General features: G+C 41.8%; 1 protein-coding gene across 1 annotated transcript in view; it reads left to right on the top strand.

Annotated features, from left to right (window-relative positions):
- Nucleotides 1–7,500, top strand: part of LOC106575880 (protocadherin-9) — a 465,129-nt gene that overhangs the window by 174,313 nt on the left and 283,316 nt on the right. The window lies entirely within an intron of this gene.

The following is a 7,500-nucleotide window of genomic DNA, read 5'->3' as shown; positions in this document are numbered from 1 at the left end:
TAATATTGACATTATCCACCTCTCAACACATTACATAATATTGACATTATCCTCCTCTCATGTGATGATGATAGTGACTAAAGCATTTTTCTGAGATTGAAATGAAAATGCTCTATGCCTATTTGATGTTTGAATTCATTCAGAATCTCTGCGTTGATGGTGTGACTCCCAGGTACTATCACCCTCCACCAACCCACAACAACAAACTGCAGCAACTTACAGCTTTTCCACATGACTTACATTTTGAGAGTATCACTTTAGTGTTTTGTAATTGTGATAATATCACTTTAGGGGTTTTTCAGTTTAGTCAAAAGAACAAGCGTACCTCAGTGGGTGTGGATCCGAAACCTGTCACTCTCTTTTGAAAGCTTTCTGTCTGTCACGCGCATAAAAGGAATGTGTTTGACTGAGCTGTAAACACACCAGCACTTTCAAAGTCCCTCTTCTCACTCACTCTCTCCATCTGTCCCTCTCTCCCTCACTTCCGCTCTCTCCCTCTCTTCCGCTCTCTCTCGCTCTCTCCCTCTCTCTCTCTCTCTCCCACTCTCCCCCACTCCCGCACTACCATGCTCCCTCTCTCTCCCGCTCTCCCATGCTCTCTCTCTCCCTCTCTCCCTCTCTCTCCCTCTCCCACACTCCCTCTCTCCCTCTCTCCCATGCTCCCGCTCTCCCTCTCTCGCTCTCTCCCTCTCTCCCTCTCTCCCTCTCTCTGAAACAAATGCAGTGTGTCACCACACCCTCTGAATTTTGTACAAACTCTGTCTACATCCCAAATAGCACCCTTTTGCCTATATAGTGCCCTACTTTTGGACCCTATGGCTCTGTACAGGGCACTGTAAAGTGAATAGGGTGCCATTTGGGATGCAAACTTTCTCTGTACACCAGCACACCAAAGGAAAAGGAGGGCAGTTTCATGATCACACCTGTTTACAGTGAGACCCTTATAAAGTGACACATTTACACATCTCTCTCTCTCTCTCTCTCTCTCTCTCTCTCTCTCTCTCTCTCTCTCTCTTGCTCTCTCTTGCTCTCGCTTTACCTCCCTCTGACATGTCTTCTGTTATTCTCTGAGTGTCAGTCTGTCTTGCTCAGTCTCTCTATTGCCGATCCCTTCCCAACTCTGACAGCAACAGTTTCCTGTTTCCTGATCTGACAAGGAGCCTTGTGAAGGCAGGCAAGACAGTGATGAGTAGGGCTGAGTGGTGAACGTGAGACGTGTGGTATTTCCCTCCAACTACATAGCCCTACACAAACCTTTTTCTCCATTGACTTTTCAAGTTGAATGTTTTTATCATGTTTTTTTTTGTAAGGTTTTTGTTCTCAAAATCACACTTAATTTTAACAGAAGTACTTAACAATGCTTAAAACCGCTTGAGGAGACTACTTTTGAGGTCTCTCTGAAAAATGGAATAAATTTGTATTTTTGGTTGTATTTTCGCTTTAAATGCATGTGCACGTCAGCCAGCGAGACCGGCTACATTGTAGTTAACATTTAATGGAGAAGGGTTTTTGGGTAAGCCTTTCTATCTCTACCAGAATACGTTTATCATTAGTATTATCATTATCACTAGCATTATCATTAGTATTATTGTTAGCATTGCCATTAGCATTATCACTAGCATTATCATCAATATTATTGTTAGCATTTCCGCTAGCATTATCACTAGCATTATCATTAATATTATTGTTAGCATTGCCGTTAGCATTATCACTAGCATTATCATTAGCACTATCGCTAACGGCTACACAAACTGGTAGACATACAGTACGGTGTGCACCGCGCACACAAACGGACGAGCATTCCATTTGCCGTTTCAGAAAGTTGCATGAAAATAAAAAAATCTATGATGCATTTTCATCATGTCTTATGATTAACTTGGCAAAAGAAAATATTTTGTAATAAGTTCAAAACTTTTAGTTTGTTTCCTACTAAGTTCAATACATTTAGTTTGTTTCCTACTAAGTTCAATACATTATTTTATTTGACTTATTCTTGTTATTGTTTATTATAATGATTGATTATTGTAGTGTACTGTTGAGGTTAGCTAGCATGCAATCATTTAGCTAAACCTTTCATACCTGCTGTAAAAACTACTGTAATGTTGAGGTTAGCTAGCATGCAATCATTTAGCTAAACCTTTCATACCTGCTGTAAACTACTGTAATGTTGAGGTTAGCTAGCATGCAATCATTTAGCTAAACCTTTCATTTCTGCTGTAAAAACGACTGTAATGTTGAGGTTAGCTAGCATGCAATCATTTAACTAAACCTTTCATACCTGCTGTAAACTACTGTAATGTTGAGGTTAGCTAGCATGCAATCATTTAGCTAAACCTTTCATACCTGCTGTAAACTACTGTAAAGTTGAGGTTAGCTAGCATGCAATCATTTAGCTAAACCTTTCATACCTGCTGTAAACTGTGTGTGACCAATACAATTAGATTCTTTAACACAATAAGTGAATCTCAAATGGCAACCCTGTTCTCTCAATAGGGCACTACTTTTGACTACACAGCGCCCATAGGTGTCTATGTAGGGACTAGGGTGCTGTTTGGGACGGCAGCTCATCTTTGCTGAACGTGTCAGAGAGAAGATTCACTTCTTTCTCTCATCACACCCCCTACCACCCCCCTACAACCCCCCTAAAAATAGTTTTCACACCAACAGTAAGACATTCCCTTTGGAGAGACTGAATCAACATAACATGTCTTGTCAAGATGTCTCAAGGTAATATCACACAGGCTGCACTGTCTATTCCAGGAATGGGCCCACCTATTCTGTCTAAATGTGTCCTAGGACTCTACACTGTCTATTCCAGGAATGGGCCCACCTATTCTGTCTAAATGTGTCCTAGGACTCCACACTGTCTATTCCAGGAATGGGCCCACCTATTCTGTCTAAATGTGTCCTAGGGCTCGTCACTATCTATTCCAGGAATGGGCCCACCTATTCTGTCTAAATGTGTCCTAGGACTCTACACTGTCTATTCCAGGAATGGGCCCATCCATTCTGTCTAAATCAAATCAAATCCAAATCAAATTTTATTAGTCACATGCGTTGAATACAACAGGTGATGACCTTACAGTGAAATGCTTACTTACGAGCCCCTTCACCAACAATGCAGTTTAAAAAAAGATAGGAATAAAATACGTATTAAAGTAACAAGTAATTATAGAGCAGCAATAAAATAATAATAGCGAGACTATATACAGGGTATCACGGTACAGAGTCAATGTGGAGGCTATATACAGGGTGTTACGGTACAGAGTCAATGTGGAGGCTATATACAGGGTGTTACGGTACTGAGTCAATGTGGAGGCTATATACAGGGGGTACCGGTACAGAGTCAATGTGGAGGCTATATACAGGGGGACCGGTACAGAGTCAATGTGGAGGCTATATACAGGGTGTTACGGTACAGAGTCAATGTGGAGGCTATATACAGGGGGGCCGGTACAGAGTCAGTGTGGAGGCTATATACAGGGGGTACCAGTACAGAGTCAATGTGGAGGCTATATACAGGGGGTACCAGTACAGAGTCAATGTGGAGGCTATATACAGGGGGACCAATACAGAGTCAATGTGGAGGCTATATACAGGGGTACCAGTACAGAGTCAATGTGGAAGCTATATACAGGGGGTACCGGTACAGAGTCAATGTGGAGGCTATATACAGGGGGTACCGGTTCAGAGTCAATGTGGAGGCTATATACAGGGGGTACCGGTACAGAGTCAATATGGAGGCTATATACAGTGGGTACTGGTACAGAGTCAATGTGGAGGCTATATACAGGGTGTTACGGTACAGAGTCAATGTGGAGGCTATATACAGGGGGACCGGTACAGAGTCAATGTGGAGGCTATATACAGGGGGTACCAGTACAGAGTCAATGTGGAGGCTATATACAGGGGGACCGGTACAGAGTCAATGTGGAGGCTATATACAGGGGTACCAGTACAGAGTCAATGTGGAAGCTATATACAGGGGTAGCAGTACAGAGTCAATGTGGAGGCTATATACAGGGTGTTACTGTACAGAGTCAAAGTGGAGGCTAAATACAGGGGGTACCGGTACAGAGTCAATGTGGAGGCTATATACAGGGGTTATGGTACAGAGTCAATGTGGAGGCTATATACAGGGGGTACCGGTTCAGAGTCAATGTGGAGGCTATATACAGGGGGTACCGGTACAGAGTCAATATGGAGGCTATATACAGGGTGTTACGGTACAGAGTCAATGTGGAGGCTATATACAGGGGGTACCGGTACAGAGTCAATGTGGAGGCTATATACAGGGTGTTACTGTACAGAGTCAAAGTGGAGGCTAAATACAGGGGGTACCGGTACAGAGTCAATGTGGAGGCTATATACAGGGTGTTATGGTACAGAGTCAATGTGGAGGCTATATACAGGGGGTACCGGTACAGAGTCAAAGTGGAGGCTATATACAGGTTGTTACGGTACAGAGTCAGTGTGGAGGCTACATACAGGGTGTTACGGTACAGAGTCAATGTGGAGGCTATATACAAGGTGTTACAGTACAGAGTCAATGTGGAGGCTATATACAGGGGGTACCGGTACAGAGTCAATGTGGAGGCTATATACAGGGTGTTACGGTACAGAGTCAATGTGGAGGCTATATACAGGGTGTTACGGTACAGAGTCAATGTGCAGGGGCATCGGTTAGTCGAGGTAATTGAGGTAATATGTACATGGAAGTAGAGTTATTAAAGTGACTATGCATAGATGATCACAGAGTGTAGCAGCGGTGTAAAAGGGGAAGGGGGCAATGCAAATAGTCTGGGTAACAATTTGATAAGATGTTCAGGAGTCTTATCGCTTGGGGGTAGAAGCTGTTTAACTTCTATGGGCTAGGTGGGACGCAAGCGTCCCACCTACTCAACAGCCAGTGTAATCCCGTGGCGCGTTATTCAAATACCTTAGAAATGTTATTACTTCAATTTCTCAAACATATGACTATTTTTCACCATTTTAACCTGTTGGGGGTAGGGGGCAGTATTGACACGGCCGGATAAAAAACGTACCCGATTTAATCTGGTTACTACTCCTGCCCAGTAACTAGAATATGCATATAATTATTGGCTTTGGATAGAAAACACCCTAAAGTTTCTAAAACTGTTTGAATGGTGTCTGTGAGTATAACAGAACTCATATGGCAGGCAAAAACCTGAGAGGATTCTATATGGGAAGTGGCCTGTCTGACAAGTTGTTCTTCATCTTGGCTCTTTTTATTGAAGACTGAGGATCTTTGCTCTAACGTGACACTTCCTACGGCTCCCATAGGCTCTCAGAGCCCGGGAAAAAGCTGAATGATATCGAGGCAGCCTCTGGCTGAAACACATTATCGCTTTTGGCAAGTGGCCGATCAGAGTACTATGGGCTTAGGCGACACATCAACAACCAAACCTCCTGTTGTGGTAAACATTTTTGAAAGAACTTCAGACAAACTGTAAAGTAGTCGCTACAGAACAAATAGTGACAGACTGTAAAGTAGTCTCTACAGAACAGATAGTGACAGACTGTAAAGTAGTCTCTACAGAATAGATAGTGACAGACTGTAAAGTAGTCTCTACAGAATAGATAGTGACAGACTGTAAAGTAGTCTCTACAGAACAGATAGTGACAGACCGTAAATTAGTCTCTACAGAACAGATAGTGACACACCGTAAAGTAGTCTCTACAGAACAGATAGTGACAGACCGTAAAGTAGTCTCTAAAGAACAGATAGTGACAGACTGTAAAGTAGTCTCTACAGAACAGATAGTGACAGACTGTAAAGTAGTCTCTACAGATTCTGAACAGAACAGGAAGAGGGGAGGAGGAGGGAGGGGGAGGACGAAGGAGGAAGGAGGGAGGAGGGGGGAGGATGGAGGAGGGAAGAGCTACCAGGAGGGGGGAGGAGAAGGGGTAGAAAGTAGTAGGACGGACAGAGTGGCATAGAATTACCATGAATAATTGCGTTGTTCCACAAAAATAGTTCCTTTTGCATCCCTTTGATATGTTAAGTAGAAATTGTACACTAATATTGCATTTTAAAAGCATGTAATATTAAATTAAGTTCCCTTAAACTTGGACCACATGGAGATTTCATTAAATGCAGCATTTTGTCCCTCCGTCAAATCTGTGTCACCTGTAGGAAGACTTTAAAAGGCTTAACCCAAATTTCACCATCACTGTAAAAGCCCAAGTTATTTTGTTGCTTTTACAAAGTCATTTTTTAAATTATTATCTTCTTATGTGATTAGTGATTCATTTATGTATGTCCCTCATTTTAAGGTTAACACTGTTACTTGAACTGAACTCTCGATTTATTATGGTGAAAGTACGACTTTAAAAAAAATTAATAAACAATTAAACATCATAGTGTAAAAGTAGGTGAGCTGCTTCTATTATCAGGTAAGCTGGTTCTATTATCAGGTGAACTGGTTCTATTATCAGGTGAGCTGGTTCTATTATCAGGTGAACTGGTTCTATTATCAGGTGAGCTGGTTCTATTATCAGGTGAACTGGTTCTATTATCAGGTGAGCTGGTTCTATTATCAGGTGAACTGGTTCTATTATCAGGTGAACTGGTTCTATTATCAGGTGAGCTGGTTCTATTATCAGGTGAGCTGGTTCTATTATCAGATGAACTGGTTCTATTATCAGGTGAACTGGTTCTATTATCAGGTGAGCTGGTTCTATTATCAGGTGAGCTGGTTCTATTATCAGGTGAACTGGTTCTATTATCAGGTGAACTGGTTCTATTATCAGGTGAGCTGGTTCTATTATCAGGTGAGCTGGTTCTATTATCAGTTGAACTGGTTCTATTATCAGGTGAACTGGTTCTATTATCAGGTGAACTGGTTCTATTATCAGGTGAGATGGTTCTATTATCAGGTGAACTGGTTCTATTATCAGGTGAGCTGGTTCTATTATCAGGTGAACTGGTTCTATTATTAGGTGAACTGGTTCTATTATCAGATGAACTGGTTCTATTATCAGGTGAACTGGTTCTATTATCAGGTGAACTGGTTCTATTATCAGGTGAGCTGGTTCTATTATCAGGTGAACTGGTTCTATTATCAGTTGAACTGGTTCTATTATCAGGTGAACTGGTTCTATTATCAGGTTAGATGGTTCTATTATCAGGTGAGCTGGTTCTACTATCAGGTTAGATGGTTCTATTATCAGGTGAGCTGGTTCTATTATCAGGTTAGATGGTTCTATTATCAGGTGAACTGGTTCTATTATCAGGTGAGCTGGTTCTATTATCAGGTGAACTGGTTCTATTATCAGGTTAGATGGTTCTATTATCAGGTGAGCTGGTTCTATTATCAGGTTAGATGGTTCTATTATCAGGTGAACTGGTTCTATTATCAGGTGAACTGGTTCTATTATCAGGTGAGCTGGTCCTATTATCATGTTAGATGGTTCTATTATCAGGTGAGCTGGTTCTATTATCATGTTAGATGGTTCTATTATTTTGGGTCATGTTCT

The sequence above is a fragment of the Salmo salar genome, chromosome ssa17 (assembly GCF_905237065.1).
Source record: "Salmo salar chromosome ssa17, Ssal_v3.1, whole genome shotgun sequence".
Lineage (NCBI taxonomy): Eukaryota > Metazoa > Chordata > Actinopteri > Salmoniformes > Salmonidae > Salmo > Salmo salar.
This window is presented reverse-complemented; position numbering and strand designations above follow the sequence as displayed.